This window comes from Sminthopsis crassicaudata, chromosome 4 (genome assembly GCF_048593235.1).
Source record: "Sminthopsis crassicaudata isolate SCR6 chromosome 4, ASM4859323v1, whole genome shotgun sequence".
Taxonomy (NCBI): domain Eukaryota; kingdom Metazoa; phylum Chordata; class Mammalia; order Dasyuromorphia; family Dasyuridae; genus Sminthopsis; species Sminthopsis crassicaudata.
In genome coordinates, this window is record NC_133620.1 from 279,126,735 (window position 1) to 279,145,644 (window position 18,910).

Sequence of the window (18,910 nt, forward strand, 5' to 3'; positions counted from 1 at the left end):
AAGTAAGATTTAAATAATTGGAAAGACATTCAGTGCTCTTGGATAGGCCGAGCGAATATAATAAAGATGACAATTCTCCCCAAACTAATCTATTTATTTAGTGCTATACCAATCAGACTCCCAAGAAACTATTTCAATGACCTAGAAAAAATAACAACAAAATTCATATGGAAGAATAAAAGGTCAAGAATTGCAAGGGAACTAATGAAAAAAAAGTCAGAGGAAAGTGGTCTAAGTGTACCTGATCTAAAGCTATATTATATAGCAGCAGTCACCAAAACCATTTGGTATTGGCTAAGAAATAGACCGGTAGATCAGTGGAACAGATTAGATACAAAGGACAAAAAAGGGTACATCTATAGCAATCTAATCTTTGACAAACCCAAAGATACCAACATTAGGGATAAAAATTCATTATTTGGAAAAAACTGTTGGGAAAACTGGAAATTAATATGGCAGAAATTAGATATGGATCCACACTTAACACCATATACCAAGATAAGATCAAAATGGGTCCATGATTTAGGCATAAAGAATGAAATCATAAACAGATTAGAGGAACAGAGGATAATCTACCTCTCAGACCTGTGGAGGAGGAAGGAATTTATGACCAGAGGAGAACTAGAGATCATTATTGATCACAAAATAGAAGATTTTGATTACATCAAACTAAAAATTTTCTGTACAAATAATACCAATGCAAACAAGATTAGAAGGGAAGTAACAAATTGGGAAAATATTTTTAAAAGCAAAGGTTCTGACAAAGGTCTCATTTCCAAAATATATAGAGAATTGACCCTAATTTATAAGAAACCGAACCATTCTCCAATTGATAAATGGTCAAAGGATATGAACAGACAATTCTCAGATGAAGAAATTGAAACTATATCCACTCACATGAAAGAGTGTTCCAAATCACTACTGATCAGAGAAATGCAAATTAAGACAACTCTGAGATACCACTACACACCTGTCAGATTGGCTAAGATGACAGGAACAAATAATGATGAATGTTGGAGATGATGTGGGAAAACTGGGACACTAATACATTGCTGGTGGAGTTGTGAAAGAATCCAGCCATTCTGGAGAGTAATTTGGAACTATGCCCAAAAAGTTATCAAACTGTGCATACCCTTTGACCCAGCAGTGCTACTACTGGGCTTATATCCCAAAGAAATACTAAAGAGCGGAAAGAGACCTGTATGTGCCAAAATGTTTCTGGCAGCTCTTTTTGTTGTAGCTAGAAACTGGAAGATGAATGGATGTCCATCAGTTGGAGAATGGTTGGGTAAATTATGGTATATGAAGGTTATGGAATATTATTGCTCTGTAAGAAATGACCAGCAGGAGGAATACAGAGAGGTTTGGAGAGACTTAAATCAACTGATGCTGAGTGAAATGAGCAGAACCAGAAGATCACTATACACTTCAACAACAATACTGTATGAGGATGTATTCTGATGGAAGTGGAAATCTTCAACATAAAGAAGAGCCAACTCACTTCCAGTTGATCAATGATGGACAGAGGTAGCTACACCCAGAGAAGAAACACTGGGAAATGAATGTAAATTGTTAGCACTAATATCTGTCTGCCCAGGTTACATGTACCTTCGGATTCTAATGCTTATTGTGCAACAAGAAAATGGTATTTACACACATGTATTGTATCTAGGTTATATTGTAACACAAGTAAAATGTATGGGATTGCCTGTCATCGGGGGGAGGGAGTAGAGAGAGGGGGGGATAATTTGGAAAAAATGAATACAAGGGATAATATTATAAAAAAATATATAATAAAAAATTATTAAAAAAAAAAAAAAAAAAACAATTCTAACCCTAAATCCAACTCTGACCTTGACCCTAGCCCTAACACTCTGACAAGAATGTAACCCTAAACCTAACACTAACCTTAACTCTAACCTTAACTCAGGTTGCATTTCTAATCCTAGTAGTGCCTCTGACTCTAAACCTAACTCTATACTTCAATGCCTCTTCCTCTTACTCCATCTCCAACTCTAATCCTAAATCTGACTCTAACCCCAATTCTAACTCCAATTCTAACTCTAATCTTATCCCTAGCATAAATAAGGTACTTAACAAGTACTTGTTTATTGATAATTGTTTGAAACCTGGCTTATGGATCCTTTTAAAAGGATCCTTTTAAAAGGCTTGCTAATTGGTAGTCAAATTCTCCAAGGGTCCAAGATGTTTTATGGGAGGGTCCCTGGCCCTATCTCAAGATTCAGAGACCTGACATTGGGAAATAATATAGTGTTGGACTCCCATACTAATCTCCTTCTGCTCTTTCTGTTCCTACTATTTTGACCATCAGGGCCTTTTACTACTTTCTTAGTTTTTCTATTTCAGAGACTTGAATTAAGTTAGCACAGCTTCTACCTACCTAGGATCGCATTGAAGGTTGGGAGCTCCCTTTTTCTTAGTCCCCTAAACAAAGAAAAGCACTAACAGTGGGGATGGGGAGAGGTGACTGGAATAGGTTTATAAAGTATGGGATTTGAGTTTAAAGGAAGCCCAAAGGCTGCAGGGAGATGATTCTAAGAAGGAAACAACCACTGAATGGGCACAGTCACAGCACAGAGAAATAAACATAAGAAGAAAAACAAGAATCCAAGAATTGCTGGATCATTGAGTATGTAGAAAGGAGTAAGGTATAAAAAGATTTTTAAAAAGCAAGGTCATGAGGACTTTAAATGCCAAGAGGAAAAAAAAAGAGGTGCTGGGAACAAGAAGAAATGACGAGACTTGGCAGCATCACTAGATTGGATATGTGTAGTGGATTCAAGATATGAATCAAGGATGACATAGAGGTCTGGGTAATGTCTTTAACAATAATTATAAAGTAAAAAAAGAGAGGATTAGAAAGGTGAGAAAGTGAGGAGATAATGTTTCTATTTTAGGACATAAGATACTTTTGAAATATATATTTAGAGATGTCTTAATTCTAGTTGATTATTTCAGACTAGTGCTTAAAGGAGAGGTTAGGGTTGCCTCTATAGATCCCACAATTATCTGCATAGAAATAATAATTGAACCCATAGGAACTATCAGGACCTCCATCCCAAAACTACCCCTCTTATGATTCCTCTCTTATTATTAGGGAACACTTCACTTCTCAGAGCTAAGACCCAGCAAACAAGCTAAGAACATGAACTTGACAGAGCAACAGTCCTTTGTGACAAGCCTATCAATAAGTTCTGTTGCAGCTAAATCACAGAATGGGTTGTCTTTGAACCTGATTAAGTTCCAGGAGGAACCATGTTCAGATCATGAAGTCCTACTCTGAATAGACATTGTTGCTGTTATACCTCATTGCTACTGTTACACCCTACTGCTTGCTTCTTTGTCTAGTCACTACTATATGTATCAAGTCTTAGCTTTGCTGCTATGGATCTCCTCAGTGAAATAAATAAAGCTTTTTGCCTATAACCTCTGTTTGGTATTTATTTTTTATTATAGCTTTTTATATATAAAACACATGAATGAGTAATTTTTCAACATTGATCCTTGCAAAAACTTCTGTTTCAACTTTTCCCCTCCTTTCCCCCACCCCCTCCCCTAGATGGCAGGTAGTCCCATACATGTGAAAAATGTTAAAGTATATGTTAAATGCAATATATGTACACATATTTATACAGTTATTTTGTTGCCCAGGAAAGATCAGATTTAGAAAGAAGGTAAAAGTAACCTGAGAACAAAAAAACAAAAATGCAAGCAAACTAACAGAAAGAGTGGAAATGTTATGTTGTGGTCCATAATCATTTCCCAGTGTTCTTTCTTTGGGTGTAGCTGGTTCTGTTCCTTACAGTCAGTTGGAACTGATTTGGATCCTCTCATTGTTGAAGAGAGCCACGCCCATCAGAATTGATCATCATGTAGTATTGTTGTCGAAATGTACAATGATTTCCTGGTTCTGCTCATTTCACTCAGCATCAGTTCATGTAAGTCTCTCCAAAAGAAGTATTCATCCTGCTGGTCATTTCTTATAGAACAATAATATTCCATAACATTCATATACCACAATTTATTCAGCCATTCTCCAATTGGTGGGCATCCCTTCAATTTCCAGTTTCTAGCCACTATGAAAAGGGCTTGGCATTTATTTTTCAGAGTTGACAGCTGGTGTGTAACTCTGATATTTCATGGTTAAAAGAGCTGATAATAACACCAATAGAAGAGGGGGAAAAGAAAAGAAGGCTTGGGATAGAGCTATTGCTCTTATTATGGATGTCAATCCTGGAAGATCTGGAGCACAGGGTTGAGAGAGTTAAGAAATTATTAGGAAAAAATGGATGGGAAAGAGTAAGATAAGGAGATATGTGTAGACCATGTTGTTTTAGAGGCAAGGAGAAAGGCTTCCTAAGATACCCTTGGCTGCCTCTTTGAATCACTTTGGGTGAAAAATACTCTTCCAAGAAGCCAGGTTCCTTCCCACTCTCTTATCATCAAGTCAATTAAGGAGAAACCATGAGGTTCAACTGACTCTCTGATGGGAGGCTGTGAATTCTGGGTTTCAAAGGTCAAGAAGCTAATAATGGGTGGAGACAAGATCATGTAGAGAAGCCAGTAAGTTTCTTGTTTTTTCTCCAGTTTCCCTTAGAAGTAATACTAAATCAAGGCTCTAATGTGATTCTGGAATGACAGAACCCAGAAAAAGATGGAGTGAAATAATTTTTTCAGCTTAAAATTACTTAGAATGACTTCAGGAAAGATATGGCAGTCATCAAAACTATTTGATACTGGATAAGAAATAGAGTGGTGGATCAGTGGAATAAGTTAGATACACATGACACAATGATACATAGATACAATGACTTTAGTAATCTACTGTTTGATAAACCAAATGACTCCAGATTCTGGGATAAGAATTCCTTATTTGACAAAAACTGATGAGAAAACTAGAAAATAATAGGCTAAAACTAGGCATAGACCAATATCTCACATTCTATACCCAAGTAAGGCTGAAATGGATTCATGATTTAGGCATAAAGGATGATCCTATAAGCAAATTAGGAAATAAAGAAATAGTTAATCTGTCAGATCTTTGGAGAAGAGAGGAATTTATGACCAAACAAAAAAGTAGGGAATATTATGAAATGCAAAATGGATATTTTTGATTACATTAATTAAAAGTTTTTGCACAAATGAACCCAAATGCAGCCAAGATTAGGAGGGAGTCAGAAAGCTGTGAAACAGTTTTTACAACCAATATTTCTGATAAAAAATCTTCATGTCTAAATATATTGAAAGAATGGAGTCAAAATTACAAGAACACAAATCATTACCCAATTGATAAATGGTTAAAGGATAAGAATGGGCAGTTTTCACATGAAGAAATTAATGCTATCTATAGTCACATAAAAAATGCTGTAAATAACTATTGATTAGCTAAATGCAAACTAAAATAACTCTGAGGTACCTCACACTTATCATATTGGCTAATATAACAGAAAAGGAAAATGATAAAATTGAGGGGATATGGAAAAACTGGACACTACTGCAGTATTGGTAGAGGTGTGAATTGATCCAAGTATTCTTGAGAGCAATTTGGAACTATACCCAAAAGGGTATAAAACTATGCATACTCTTTGATCCAGAATACTGCTATTGGTATCCCAAAGAGATCATAAAAAGGAGAAAAGAATCTATATTTACAAAAATATTTGTAGCAGCTCTTTTTGCGGTGGCAAAGAATTGAAAAATGAGTAGATGCTCATCAATTGGGGAATGGCTGAACAAATTATGGTATAGGAATGTAAGGAGATACTATTGGGAAGACTTAATTGGAAAGACTTAGATAAACTGAGGCTGAGGAAAGTGAGCAAAACCAAGAGAACAATGTATAAAGTAACAGCAAGATTGTGTGATGGTCAATTATGATAGACTTAACTCTTTTCAACAATACAGTGATCCAGACAATTCCAATAGATTTGTGATAGAAAATCCCACCTGCAACCTGCTAAGGAACCATGGTGCAGATCATTTTTTTTGGAGGGTGTGTTCTTCTTTCTTCTGTTTTTTATCTTTTGTTCTGATTTTTCTTTCACAATGTGTGGAATAGAAAGATAAAGTGAAGAACTTACAGGAATGTTTAATTCTTTTTCTGTATCTTTTTATTATTTTTATGTCTCTGTGACCTGCATAAGTACAGTGTGTGCAAGCCAATATTTACTTAAAACTTTAGATATATTTACTTAACAAGAAATGATGACATATATCCTTGTAAAATGTTATCAATATTTAGATTATTAAATGCCGTCAGCTCAGTAATCTGAAGTTTGAAGGTCTGACTGATGACTCCTCTCGAAATTAGGGAAACAAAGCATTCCGTTCTAATCTGCCTTTGGCACCAATGTTTAACATTCAATTAGGGGAGAGGGCACCTATTTCTCAATGTTCCCCAACATATGAACAGAAATCTTCCATTCTAATCTCTCTGAATAGCAATAACCAATTAGATGCCTCCCCCTCCCCTTCTCAATGCTCTCTTACTTGTGATGTAATTTCTTGTATAAAAGCTATGTATCTTTACAACTTCTTTAGCCCTCCTACCATGAGCTTTCTCTTTCTTATTTCTCAATGGGATGGCTCATCCTCTGGAAGTTTTTCAATAAACAACTTTTCTACCTTCTACTGAGTGATCTCTAAGTAGTCATTTTGGGTAAGAGTTTTCTACATCTCTCACAATAACATGATTAATATGGAAATATATTTAACCTGAGTGTATATGAATAACATATATCTGATTGCTTGTTGTCTTGGAAAGGGGGGAAAAAGGAGGAAGGGAAAAAAATTTGGAACTCAAGATCTTACAAGAATAAATGTTAAACTATCTTTTCATGTAATTAGGGGGAAAAAAAGAAATGTCATTATGTAGGGGGGAAAAGAAGCTAATGATGATTATCTCAATGTGAAAGTATGGAAGTCTTAAAAGTATCAAAATGGACTAATAGGCCCTTAGTGCTAACAGGCCCCTAATTTGTTCATTCTACTATATTAAGCACAAGCTTTTCTTTCTTCAGGATAGTTTGGTTCTATTTTGCTTATATCTCACATATATTTCCCCCTAATCCCTTATTTTATGAAGAATCCATCATTTGGGGGTATGCTCCTGACCTCCCTGCAGTTCCTATTTATTATTGTCACCATGCACCATGCACAAATAAGTGATACAGAGGATAAAATGGATAAAGTATTGGGCTTGAAGTCAGGAAGACTCATCTTCCTAAGATCAAATCTGGCCTCAGACACTTACTAGCTATGTGACTCTGGGCAAGTCACTTAACCCTGTTTGTTGCCTCATTTGTGAAATAAGGTAGAGAAGGAAATTGCAAATCCTTCCAGTATTTTTGTCAAGAAAATGGGGTCAAAAAGAGTTGGACACAGTTAAAATAACTAGACTATAAAAATAAATAAGAATGTTGGCACTATGGCTATGGGATCTATAGGGTTGGGCAGAAAAAAATATTGATATTCTCCAATAATTCTGCTTGATGGTGTCTTCAAATAAGCCCCTTTCAGTTTAGGCCCTTACAATTCAACATACATTGTTAATCCAGTTCATTCCAATAAATATTTAAGTGCTTAAGTACCAGTTGGTATCTGGGATAGGATCATCTTCTTTGTAGAATTGAAAAACAAGATAAAAAACCAGAGGCAGAGCAGCATAGAGTGGAGTAGTTGAAGGAACTGAGAATTTGGTACTCCATCTTCCAGATCATCAATAAGAGGGGAGAGAAGGCTGAGGGAATCATTTGGAAGGAAGGAAAAAGGGGAAGGAGGGAAGGAAAGAGGGAATGAGGAAAGGAGCAAAGTTGTAGTATGGAAAATACAAGGTAAGATAGGGTTTCTGATGACAAAGATTCTGTACTTCAAAATTTAGTCTTTGGAAACTGAATCCCACTTTATCTAATTTGCCATTATAAGCCTTTTCATTTTTACAAAAAAAAAAAAAAAGTCTACATGTCTTAATCATCTAAATATAATAGCAAAATATAGATCAAAATGACTAGAGGTGGCCCTAGATTAATGGAAGACCTTGCCTTTTTTTAAGTTAAGGTCTTCAATAGGTCTTGTTTGACGGAGGACTCATTCATTCCGTGATTAAAGCTAGGTAATAATTGAGGCAAAGAAACTCCTCTTTTCACCTAGTCCAAAAAAATTTAAAAGAATAAATAAATGAACAAATTAATCTGGGTAGGGAAGACCTTCAGAGTTTCTGGCTAAAGGAGAAATTACTATTCTTTACATTCAATCTGAGTCAATCAGGATCCAAAGGATGACCAAATGGGGCTTGGCCTAGGACCTATTGGTGGCCAATTGTTGTTTGTCCCCAGTTTTCCAATTGATCAATGATGGACAGAATTAGCTACATCCAGAAAAGGAACACTGAGAAATGAGTATAAACTATGAGCATTTTTTTGTTTTGTTTTGTTTTGTTTTTCTTCCCAGATTATTTTTACCTTCTGAATACAATTCTTCCTTTGCAACAACAACAAAATTCGGTTCTGCACATATATATTGTACCTAGGATATACTATAAGATATTTAATATTTATGGGAATGCCTGCCATCTAGGGGAGGGGGTGAAGGGAAGGAGGGGAAAAATTCAGAACAGAAGGGAGTACAAGGGATAATGTTGTAAAAAAAAAAAATTACCTATGCATATGTACTGTCAAAAAAAGTTATAATTATAAAATTAATTTTAAAAAAGAAAGAAAACAAAAAGCAAGCAAACAACAACAACAAAAAGAAAGAAAGAAAGAAAGAAATCTAGCCAGTAAATCCCAAGATATCTTGGGAAGGTTCAGATGTGCAAAAGAGGAAAAAAAAATGCTTTTAAGAGACAATGAAAGGAAGGAAAGAAGGAAGGAGGAAATGAGGGAAGGAAGAAGGGAGAGAGGGAAGAAGGAAGGGAGAGAGGGAAGTAGGGATGGAGGGAGGGAAGGAAGGTGGGAATGAGGAGATGAAGGAGGGAAGGAAGGAGAGAGGGAATGAGGAAAGGAAGGAGGGAAAGAGGGAAGGAAGAAGGGACAGAGGGAAGTAGGAATGGAGGGATGGTGTTATAGGCCAGAACTTGAAACAAGGTACTAAGTGGAATTATTAAATGGAATTGAGGAGACAATGGTTAAATCTAGTTTAGCATTGATTTAATCCTACAACAAATAATGGTTTCCTAGTGATATAATGATTGGTGTATACTCAGTGTGGGGCACATAAGCAAGAAGCCTTCACGACCAAAGGACAAAGGCACTAGAAGCTCTCAGAGGCTGAGACAGATTCATTCCATCTTCCACCTTTGTTGTGGCTGGAGGCTCAAACACAAATCCTTGGCAGTTGGGGAGATTCAGAAGCCAGAGCTCAAGCTCTCAGAACCAAGACTACAGAAGGCCTCTAAGAAAGCTAACCGGGCCGCAGAAAAGGAGACAAAACTTGGAAAGAGACAATAAAGGATTTGGACTTTAATGCCTGGCTGCATTTGGGGTGATTACTGAACTGAAACGAAGGCTGTTCCCAGAAGCCCCCCAAGAAACTTGCTCCCAGAGAAAATTACATTTTAGAGAAGAATATTACAGGATGGAAAGAGGAAGGAAGGAAGGAAGAAAAAGAAGGAAGAAAAAGAAAGAAGGAAAGAAGGAAAGAAGGAAGGAAGGAAGGAAGGAAGGAAGGAAGGAAGGAAGGAAGGAAGGAAGGAAGGAAGGAAGGAAGGAAGGAAGGAAGGAAGGAAGGAAGGAAGGAAGGAAGGAAGGAAGGAAGGAAGGAAGGAAAGAAGGAAGGAAAGAAGGAAGGAAAGAAGGAAGGAAAGAAGGAAGGAAAGAAGGAAGGAAAGAAGGAAGGAAAGAAGGAAGGAAAGAAGGAAGGAAAGAAGGAAGGAAAGAAGGAAGGAAAGAAGGAAGGAAGGAAGGAAGGAAGGGAGGGAGGGAGGGAGGAGAGGGGAGGGACGGCAGAATTGTGAGAAATGGATGTATATTTGTTAAATTAAAATACTGAAACCCACAAGGACATCAAAGAATAATCAAGGGTGGAGTTTTATCTTCCCCCCAAAGAAAGTAAACTCCTTAGGTGCAGGGGACTGACTTTTGTAATCACAATTTCCCCCCTTTTTTAATTTAAAAAAAATTTGGTTTCCATATAATTTTCTAACCCTTCAGATTTGGCTAATACTTTTTTTTTCATTCCACTTCATAAAAATCTATTAACTCCTGCACAAAATCTCTTTATACAGGATAGATAATTAATCCCTGAATTCTCTGCTACTTCTTAAGATGGGGCTGTAGTTTGAGTGAAATTATCTCCAATTTTAACACATTTCCTCCTTTTTTGCCAACAACCTTTCTAGAGTCATTGTATTTTCCAATGCCATTCTGCTAGTGTCACTAACTACGCCGCTATTCCTTTCACTGCCTCTCTGGGGTGAATCTATCCAATAATATTTACCCACCAGAGTAGAAATGACCCAAATCCAGAACTAACAAGATTTCTAGCCTTGAATTCATCAGTTACTATGCTTGAATTAATTCTTCCTTATTCACTATTACTTTCTTCTTCAAATGCCAGGGTAAAAAGAATAGCTAACTGGATCAGTGCACAGGTGTCCACTCAGTTCCCAGGCAAAGCAGATTTGAGAGTGCCATCTCTACAATATCACCCAAAGTTTGCTTGGGGTAGGCTCATCCCTGAGAAATTGCCAGTGCTTCCCTCAGTCACATTCCAAATTGTCAAAATTATCCCAAATTGGACAGACAGTTCCATAAAGTCCTCTTTCTCTATCAAGACACAAACATTGTAATATTTGTCTATGGCTAGCCAAATCTCTATAATTCTTTAATCTGACAATCATCAAACTGAATTTTTTGTAGGATATCCTTTCCAGTTAATATTAATCTAAATATTAACTTGATGTTCCCATCCAAATTCCCAAATACTATTGTATCAGGGGAGTAGCATTAATTTTCTATAACCTTCCCTCTTCACAGGATTGTTGGACTCCTTACAGGGAAATCACTCAGACACTGAGTAGTTTGGGGTCCATTTACTAACCAGTTCCAGTTCCTTCCCAAACAAATGGGACCCAAAGTCCTTTGGGGTATGGAGCAATGAGCTTATCCACTGAAACTATTTTCTGCTGAGAATACATTGGGCTGGGTCATCCTATGTGTCCTATTTGGAAGAATATGAGCTAATTGAAGATTCAATGAGTTGAATCAGATCACTGAAGCTTGTCAATACAGCTGTCTAGTGCTGGTCATTTGAAGGTGAATTGCTCAAAGCCTAGAGGAAAACAAACCTAAAAGAACTAGAGAGAGAGTGAGCAAATATAAAGAGCAGAACCCTCATAGTTGGGAGATGTTCTCTCCTTTGAAAATCCCATAGGTAGCTAAATAGGCTTCATCTCATTTAATAGGGATTATATTATAACCAAAAAGCAATTTTGAGAAAGGGTGAATTATATCAGAATAACAGAAGTACTCACAAAATCCTTCCTTCACATGTCCTTTCATATAAATTATTCAAAAGAAATACATTTGTGCCCCAAGACATACTATACAAATACTATTCCCACATTAGTAACAAACTTAAATAAAATTGACTTTCCCATTGATGTAACAAAATATTCCATATATTACATCCCTCTAAGAAACTAAATACACTAAAATCCTCTTCTCTAAACCATACTAAAGATGTTTTAGTTTTAGTTTCAATAATCAATAAAATAAGTTAGGTTACATAGTGTATTAATTTAGGAACCTAATTTCATACAGGTAGATATCTAATATTTGACTAGGCCAAATATTCATTTATCTAATTATTTAGGACATAATGACTACATATTTTTAGATTAAAAACAGCAAGATCTTATATACTTGTATTGTGCTCACAGCTTTTACTGACTACTTGCTCTGATTATAGAAATTTGCTAAGAGGAAAAAGCAGAGACTTGATTATAATAGCATAAAAATGGGTCCTGAGACCCTTCAGCCTGAGAGTACAATACATGACAGGATAAAGCATTCTTAGCTCTGTTTCACAGCTGACAATCAATCATATAGTAACAATCCTCCCTTATAGTCAACTCATCTCTCAAATGATGGGTTACTTACTTAATAATTCATCAGATAATCATTCCCAAATTCAAAACTCAAAACACTAAAAGTTACAATCCCAAGAGATTTCATCTCAATAGCAAGTTTCACTAATCAGGTTTTAGATTCTAAACTACCTATCTCATGTATCTGCAGAGAATAGCCAAAATTAAATTCAGAATTGTCAGGTTAAAATCCTGTTCTACCTAGCTAAGCTATTCTTCAAAAAATAGAAATTAAGATAAAAGAATTTCATTTAGCCATCTGGGGGGGGGGGTGGCACTGTGAAGAGTAAAGAGTGGGTGAGCATGAGTGAGTGAACTTGTTTTCTCACTTTCCCCCCAAAGGGTTAAGTTGCGACCACACCCAGTGGGGGGAGGGTGGGCTAAGCCCTCAATTTCGTGGACCAACAAATCATGAAAATCCTAAAATTCAGATTAACTACCAAAAATCCCAATCAAGGACCTTCAGAAATCTAAAGGTCAGGGATTCTCAAACTACCGCCCATGGCCCAGATGTGGCCACTGAGGACATTTATACTGCCCGCCAGTTATGGCAAATGGGCTGAGGGGTGGATTCAGAGTGTGAGCTTTTGTTTTTACTATAGTTCGGCCCTCCAACAGTCTGAGGGACAGTGAACTGGCTCCCTATTTAAAAAGTTTGAGGACCGCTGCTGAAGAGACTGGAGCTCTATATTGTGAATCAAGCTTCTTCCAAACTTGGCAAGTTCACAAACTTTCCTAACCAACTATAGGAAAAGAAACACAAAAAGAAGTATAAAATTGATGAGTTGAGAGAATATGAAGAGTTTATCCTAGTCTATCTACAACTTGGGAAAAAAAGTCACTTCTAAGAGTGACTTAGAAGGATCTGCTGCTGGAACTCTGTCTTCCCAGAAATCAGCCGGAGTCAGGATCACTTTATTCTTTATTAAGTCTTTATTCTTGATCTTTTATGGTCAAGATCAGGGGGTTAGGCCTAGCAACCTCACACACACCTTCCTCCCTCAAATGCCAGGAGAGACTGAGTCAGCTTCTGCTTCTCAATTCCTCTTCCTACTCCTCCCACACATGTCACTTCCCCCTCTTTGTCCCACCAATCAAGTCAGCACAGAACACTGGGGAGGGTCAACCTTCAAACAAGTTAATAGGGAACTGTCCAATTGGTAATTAGTCTCACGTGCTTCATTATCCAAGTGCATTGCTCAGTTCTAGCCCTTTACAATCTGCCCCATTCTTATTCTTCAATCCTGTCTGAGGAATGGAAGATTAAACTATATGACCTCTGGGGTTGCTTCCAGCTTTAGATCTATGATTCTATCAGTATAGGTTAGGGTTAGGGAAGGCATTTCCATCATTTTTTAGTCATGTGACTCTTTGTAACCTTATATAGGGTTTTCTTGCCAAAGATGGAGTGGTTTTCCATTTCCTTCTCCAGCTCATTTTACAGATGAAGAAACTGAGGCAAAGAGGGTGAACTGACTTGCCCAGGATCACATACTAGTAAATATCTGAAGCTGGATTTGAACTCAGGAAGATGAGTCTTGATTCCAAACCTGGTACGTTATCTACACAGTACCACTCACCTGCCCTAAAAGAAACCATTTGTTACTGAATTAATGGAGTAAGGGTTCTTTGAAGGGGAGGATCCATAGGAAATAATTGAAAAGATTTTTAATCAGATTCTCCTTGCAATTTTACTTCCTAGTTTTACTGGTATTTCACTCAAAATAAATGACTATGTATGAACTAACATCCAGAAAATAAATCACATTTGGGGAACTTATGCAACTAATGAGGTTTATTAGAGGATATTCTCTATTACCAGTAGAGGTCTCAGGAGGGCTGAAGATGAGAAAGGATGTCCTTCGGGTCTGTGACTTGTGTTCCCACTCTCTATCAACTAAGTGGGTAGTAGAGGCTATATGTAGCCCTTATATTAACTGCTAAGAGAAAGAATAGTGGGGGCAGCTTCTCCCTGAATGGCACGTGGGAAATGTAGTATAACAGATTGGGTAGCAGAACTAAAGGTCACTCATTCTCCCCCCAAAATCTGGACCACTACAGAGACTTGTGCTACCAGATTAGTTGGATGATATGAGTGAAGAAGTGGAATAATTCCCAAATAAATGGTAAATTCATAAATTTAAAAAATCCTCATTCTTTTTCTAAGAATTCATCTCAAGTCTCATTCATTGTGAACTTTAGCATCTGAACTCCAGATGCCTATGTTAGAGGACTTTCTACTCTCATTGTTTTCTATCATCTGTTTTTAATATCTTTTGCATGTGCCCTTTTAATATCTAAAGTGGTCAATGACTTGCTCATGTACCTATCTCTTTAAATGTGTTTTCCTCTTCTTGTCTACTAGGGGAAGATTGTGACTTTAAAATATCCCCCATAATTTTTGGATCTAAGAAGGGGAAAGGAATAGATATTTATGTGGTCCATACTGGGTGCCAGATAACATGTTAAAGACTTTTACAGATATTGCTTGATCATCACAATGACCCTGGAAAGTGAAGCTATTACAATCTCCATTTTACAGTTGAACAAACTGAGGCAAACAGAAATTAAGTGACTTGCCCAGGATCTTGAAGTTAGTGAGTATCTGAGGCTGGATTTGAACTCAGCTGCCTCAGAATTTTACTATCCCAACTAAATGTTAGATCATTATAAACTATCCATATTTTCTCTTTGAAATTTGCTCTCCACAAAACTTAGGGCACACTCAAATTAAACCTGGATTTCTTCTTTTGTATAATAATAAATTTTAAGGAGTAGTAATAATTTCTTCCCAAGACTCCCATAAATTTTGCTTTTTCAGAATAAGATCCAGAATAGAAGTTTTCTTTACCACTTCCTTTACTTTTGAAGAAGGAAACTGCTATTAAGGCAAGCCACGAATAAATCAGCTGCTTTGCTTCGGAGAACTCCACAGACATGACAGAGTTCCCCTATCACTACAACACCAAGCCTCCATCCTAAGTATGTCATCTGTTTCCAAAACTTTTCATCTAATTTCTCCTTCTATTCATGTTTATATGAAGTGACAAAGTAAATGAGCAGAATTAAGAGAACATTGTACACAGTAACAGCAACATTGTATGATGAACTGTGAATGACTTAGTTCAGCAATAGATAATCTAAAACAATTACAAAGAACTCATGATGGAATATACTATCCACATCCAGAGAAGAACTGATGGAGTCTGAATACAGATTGAAGCATATTATTTTCATTTATTTTTTTTTTTTCATTTTTTTCTTTTTGGTCTTTTTCTTCATTCACTATGTGACTAATATGAAAATGTGTTTTATATGATTGCAAGTATATAACCTATCACATTGGTTGCTGTTTTAAGAAAAAGAGAGGGGAGGGAAGAAGAAATATTTGGAGCTCAAATTTTGTAAAAGTGAATGTTAAAAAATCATCTTTACATATAGTTTGAAAAACAAATTACTATTTTTAAAAATAGAAAAAACTTAGACATTGGACTACGTGATTCAAAGAAGGGAAGCCTGAGAAGGAGACATAATAGTTCAAGTTAGAGGATTCTATTCTTTATTTCCAGAAAGAACAAATATAATGACTCAAAGGCTTAAATTGCAGGAGGAGGAACTGAGACTAGACAAGAAGTTCTGACTGAATGGTTGAGTATTAGAGCAGACGTCTCCAAGGAGCCATCAACTGTCTCACCCTTTAACAATGTAATATCTGGGATCATCCTTCTCCAGCTTCATGCTTCTTTTGTTGTGGTTATTCAGTTATTTTTCAGTCACATCCAACCCTTCATGACCCCATTTGAGGTTTTCTTGGCAGAAATACTTGAGTGGCTTATTACTTCCTTCTCCAACTCAGTTAATACATGAGGAAACTGAGGTAAATAGTGTAAAATGTCTTGACCAGAGAGTCAATAGGCTCTGATTTAAATTCAGGTCTTTCTGACTCCAGGCCAAGGGTTCTATCCACTGATCCACCTAGCTGCCCTCAAAGTTGTTTACCATTATCAACCTTAAGTCTAACAACTAACAACCAGAATTCCTGAGTTGAGCCCCAGGAAGTTACCAAAAGAACAAAACTGGGGCACCAGGGAATCGAAAGCAGAAATCAACTTTATTATATAAACAAAGTTAGCTTGCAAGTAGAGTCTAGTAGAGACTAGATTCTGAAAATCCACTGGGAAAAGGCTACAATAGAGTATGTAAAAGTAAAAATCACAATGTTAGTTTATTCAAGGTAATGCTTTTTAGGAACAACCTTGCAGTTTCTAGATACTTGTAACCAGATAACAGCTGTATGTGGATACTTTTTGTGATACAAGTCCTAGCATGCTTTCTTGGCTCTGGGTTTGCTTTAGCAACTAGTTTTAGCACTTTCAGTAGAGGATCACAGTTATGTCAAGTAGAAGGCAAGTTCAGATTGAGCTAGGTTTGATTTTTCCAGGCTTTCTCCTTCTCCTGAATAGTAAGGAAGTCAAGATGTTTTTTTGCATTCCTCTACTAATTCCTTTTCACAGTCTCTACATTCCCCTCTTTTGACCAAAAGGATGGACAGTATGTCCCCTGATGAACTAAAATAGGACAAACATAGAGCATTATCTTACTAATTAAGGTAATGGAATCAAGGAATGGTGAAAGCAAATGCAAGCTTGAAATCAATGAAACTGAAGGTTACTAAGTGATCCAGAAAAAGTGACCAAAGCAAAAATGACCCAGCAAAGCAAAAAAGAACAGAAGCATTAGTAACTACCCAAAGAGGTCCAGGAAACTTGAAAATGGGTTCCAGGAAGTATATAGGTCTACATTTTGAATGATTTCAGGGATGTCATTCATAACTGCTCTATATTCATTCATGTAGAAGCAGAAGTCCTCTTTCAGTAAAGTGTAGGCTTGTGGAAAGCAGTCAGGGTACTGAGATTCAGTGGTTTTATAGAACTACTGCAGGCAAAGAATTGAATTGACCCTGAAATCACAGCATGGGATAGGTAGTAGCATTGATGTCTCAGGACAACTAAACAGATTGTTTTGAGAGGAACACATTGTCCTGCCAATGCTAATAACAAGAGTAGGATTTGCATCCCTCAGTGTGTATGGATTGTCACTATCTGAGGAAGCAAAGCCTACACGTCCCACTCTAAAGAAGGGGAGGTAAAACAGAAGTGACATATAAAAATAATAGCTCTATTGGACCCTTAACCAAAAAGGTCTGATGAACCACTACACCATATTTTTTGAACTGGTCTTGTATTGCAGTCATCCGGCAAGCATGGGTGTAGATCAAGACCAAGAACAATCTAATTAGAGAAATCATAGTAAGTAGATGGAGACGCATAGGAAGTAACCAAGAGACCAAGATAATAAATACAAGAAGATTAAACATTCACATCAGTAGATTTACGAAGGCAATAACAAAAATACAATGATAAAAAGAGAGAAAATATTGATCATTACTTGACCCATCTCCTGAATTTTGGGAGTACTGTCTACACCTAATGTTATCTTCTTTGTCTCATAGCTACACCTGTAGCTAATATCTTCTGATCCTTCCAAATGAGTGCAGTCAGGTCACAGAGAGTTTGATCATCCAAACAGAAGCAGGAGCTTTCTTCAAATAAACTTGGTAGTGACATAGGCTTGCTAAAGAGATCAGTTTCCAAATTGGCTAAGTGACTGACTGAAAAAATGCTGACTGTACTGTTGAGTAACAAATACAGTCAAAGTGGAATCTAATACCACATCAGCAAAAGACTAAACCTAGTCGGCTGCTGCCACAGTTCCTTGCAAGCACCCTGAGATTGTTTTGGCCACAATGTCAAGTATCTTACTATAATATTCAAGAAAGCAGAAATTACCCCCATATTTCTGGATCAGGACTCCACGTACAGTATCTATCATCTTCTCAAATTCAGAGATCTGAGTCAGACATTTTCATGCATCTCTCCTCACCCAAATCCCATTGAAATCACTGATAAAACCAAGCAAAGGAAACATTATTTAAGAGACACATAATTGTGTTTTTCTTTTTTTTCTTTTCTTTTTTTTTTTTAACCATACTGGTGATTTCAATAATAAACTCATTTCACCAATAAAGACCTTCTTTGCAATTTCCAATCTCTGAGAGTTGTTTTAAGCACTTGGAGGGTGTTTTCAGTCACACAGCTAGTCAGAGAGGATGTGAATCCAACTTGTCCCATCTCTGAAATCTGCTCTTTCTCCATTTATTATCAAGAAAGAAGATAAATAAGAAGGAAAACCCCCTCATCTGCTCAGAAGTAAGATTTCCCACAGATTTCCATACTACTGTTAAGAGAGAGAATTCCTACTTTCACATTTCTTATTGTTGTCACATAGAATTTGTGACAAAGATAATGGAGTGGGAAAAATAAATGGAGTGCCATTTCCTTTTCCAGATTATTTTACAAATAAGGAAATTGAGTTGTGACTTACTTGCCCAGAATCACATAGCTATTAAGTGTCTAAGGTTGGATTTGAACTCAAGATGAGTCCAGGTCTCTATCCACTCTGCATGACCTAGCTGCCCTACTCCAGTCAAACACTTCAACTATTTTGATATTATGTACTGATGTAATTTGTTCTGCTTTCTCTATTGAATGTCAGCTCTTGATGTTTTGCTGAGTGATTATTATCATCTGCTGAGTCATCTCTTTGGTGAGTATAATATATAACCTCCAGCCTTTTTTTTTCTTCTTTTAAAGTTCTTTTGTGGCTATAGACAGCTTCAAGACCTCAGTTTCTAAACCAGTTAAATAAGAAGATAGGACTAGATGGCCTCTGAAATCTAAGGCT